This window comes from Chaetodon trifascialis, chromosome 7, assembly GCF_039877785.1.
Source record: "Chaetodon trifascialis isolate fChaTrf1 chromosome 7, fChaTrf1.hap1, whole genome shotgun sequence".
Classification (NCBI taxonomy): domain Eukaryota; kingdom Metazoa; phylum Chordata; class Actinopteri; order Chaetodontiformes; family Chaetodontidae; genus Chaetodon; species Chaetodon trifascialis.
In genome coordinates, this window is record NC_092062.1 from 13738196 (window position 1) to 13741573 (window position 3378).

The following is a 3378-nucleotide window of genomic DNA, read 5'->3' on the forward strand; positions in this document are numbered from 1 at the left end:
AGAACCAGGTGTTAAAACGCATGCGGCAGCCCTCCGGGCCATAAGAAATTGGACAAGGCACCAGGAAATTGTGTCTCCTCCAGAAACAAGTGTTTTGTGATTGTTTACCCCATGTCTTTAAATTGCATTTCTTCCTTTTTAATTTAAGCACCTCAGCTATGGGATTGAAGGAGGGAAAGAGAGGAGGAAGGGGATATGGGAGGGATGTGGGAAACCTTTTCCAGTGTTTTTTTTTTTCTTTTTCTATCCCTCCATCTTCTCTAGTTTTAACCCTGACTGATGTGATTCCTGTCAAATGCAAATGTCACGACCTGATATGGGCAGCCCACAGGGCACTTTGACTACATGTTCTACATCCAAATTAAAATATGAAGTTGAACGGTGTGTGTGTGCATGCTGCGCGCTTGTGCACGTGTATGTTTGACTGGCTGATCTTGACACACTTGCAATTACAAAAAGCGTAAGCAAAAAAACATGATTGTCGAGAGGACAAGGAGAAATCGAGTGTGATAAATAAAGTACAGCTTCCAGAATACAGCAGCATTGTTCACACCACATGCCTGAACATGTAGTCCAATCAATAGGTTCGCGAATGGGAGACTCTATCTCAAAAGAGACTTTAGAAACTGCTGTGCACGCACAATTAAGCTTTTAAGCTGTAGAGCAAACCACTGCGGTAAAGATAAATGCTGCTTTTAGCTTTCTCTAGAGTGCCGTTTATTTGTTTCAACTTTGTCTGATTTCCAAAAAGTCAGGCTAACTTGACCTATTTCATCACATTATCAGAGAGGGGATAAATAAAAAAATTAAAAAAGCAAAATAAAATGAGATGTCAGAAGGACAGAAAGTTTTCCTTTAGGGGAAACCAGGCTTTTATGGTCTGTTAGAAAGTGACCTACTGACAACTCTGCTCTGAAAGAATTGTGATTTAACAAGTGAACTTGCCATTGTGTAAAACTGAATCAATAAAGCAGGATGGCATGACTGAGAGTAATACTGAAGAATGTTAGATAACAATGAAAAAGAAGTCACTGCAGACATTAAAGTCAACTTCCACTCAAAAAATGGTAAACTGGCTCAGTCATGTAATGAATGACAGCTTTATGACTCGATATTGTTTTGTAATATTTTTTATCTAATATTTTAGATTGTCTTTCTGGCTTGATGCTTTAAACTCTGTGGTTCATCTTTTGAATAAAGCATACCTATATACTGTTGTCTACTTACTCTGATGAGGTGGGAGTCCTGCCTGCTTTGCTTCAAACAAAAGGAAAAGTAATGCTCATTATTTGCTAACTAGAACTGGTGTTCAGCACTTCATGCAGTCGAGGAGTGGGTGAAAATGAACTATGAAGTGGACTGTAAGGTCCACAACAGCTGTATCTGTAAATCTGCCTGTGTGTTTGTGCATGTGTGTGAGTGTGTGTGTGTGTGTGTGTGTGTGTGTGTGTGTGTGTGTGTGTGTGTGTGTGTGTGTGTGTGTGTGTGTGTGTGTGTGTGTGTACATAATGTGATTGAGTGGGTGGAATATCCAAGTGTTTTGTCACTGAAATTCAGTACTCCTGAATGTAATGTTACATTTTTACCACTAGAGGGAGGCATATAATCAGTTATGAAGAGCTATTTGATTAGAAGGAGACATCCTTAATGTAAGTTACAAGCAAAGAGAAATCAGGTCTCTGTATAAGAAGGTTAAGTGATCAAATGCCTTATGCGCTATATGTAATATACTGATGAATTAAAAAAAATGTATATATTATATTTTGCAGTGAAACATACATGCAATAGAGCAAAGTCCACTGCAAAATAGTCATTCCATATAAAATCTGCCCATATCAGTTCAGTTAAAGTGACATGCATTTGTACTCATGCAGCTAAAATATAAGCAAAATATTTGCACTTCAGGGAGTGCTGCTGATATCCCTTAGACATAGTGTGTTTGACCATTTATGACAGAAATCATATAGGCTGTTAACTTACAGCATCAATATCCAATTCACAGCTCCCCACAATTATGCAATGATGACAAACAAGCCATCTATAAATATATATCATCTATAAATACAATATTTCTGATGCAATGTCATGCCTGGCTGCTGTGAGTCATGTCACAGACCCAATGACTGCACTCAGAGCAATACACCCACTCAATTACTTATGTGTACACACTTACACGCTAAGGACCGATACAGCTCTTTTGAAGCATGCAATCCATTTTACAGTACACTTTCAGCGAGCAGTCCAATAATAAACACCAACTTTTATGACTCCCACTCTTCTTCTACATGAAGAGCAAATTGTAGTCTGCTAATAATAGGTATAACCTTTCTTTTTGTTCTCAGCAAAGCAGGCGGTATGCACCCTTATTAGCAGCCTTAGCGATGGATGGATGGATGGATGGATGGATGGATGGATGGATAGATAGATAGATAGATAGATAGATAGATAGATAGATAGATAGATAGATAGATAGATAGATAGATAGATAGATAGATAGATAGATAATATTTACATCCCTGCAAACACAGATTTCTGGCTTTGTCTTCTAAACCCATCCAGATACACACACATTCGCATGTTTGCTGGAACACACATCATTAGTCAAGCAGAATATTGATCAAAAATATTGATAAACAGATTTTATCCTGAGATGTAACAAGGTAATTAAACGTAGTGCTGATCTGCACCATTTTCAGCTGGTTGTACAAAGACAAGGTGCACTGCAGGTCTACAGCTGAGCGTTCATTCGTTTAGCAGCTAGTTATAATTACTGTATATCTGCACACACGCACAGGCACACACACACACGCACACACACAAGAAGTAGCAATGGTTAGATTCTGTGTTTGCAATGGAAATGAACAATATCTTCTCATAGGTTTCCTCGTTAGTATGTGCAATAATGTGGGACATTCCACAGAATAAAAGATAGAAAAATGCTAAGAGTTCACAGTATTCATGTATATTTATTGCCACTTTAAACCTAACATTTCAGATATTCACAAGTCACAACTCAGCATTTGCCAGTTCCAGCAGTGTTTGATAAGGTGAGGATGACAATAACCAGTAAACACACGTAGATTTTTTTAATTTCTTTTATTTTTATGGTCCTGTCAGACTGTTGGAGAAACACACAAAAGCAACATCTGTTCAATGCAACACAACCCAACGTGGAAGAAGTGTAAACTGTTTGAAGCTTTTGTAGATGATTTGCTATATTTTGCCACTACCTCGCTCAAAAGAAAAAATATGCTGAAAATCAATACTGTAACTTTGAAATTATGATATTTTGGAGAGTTTTGAGGCCACCATCGCACCGCCCTGGGCTCAATGATATGGATAAGAAGGATGGGTTCTGCGCATGCGCTCTGACAGAGC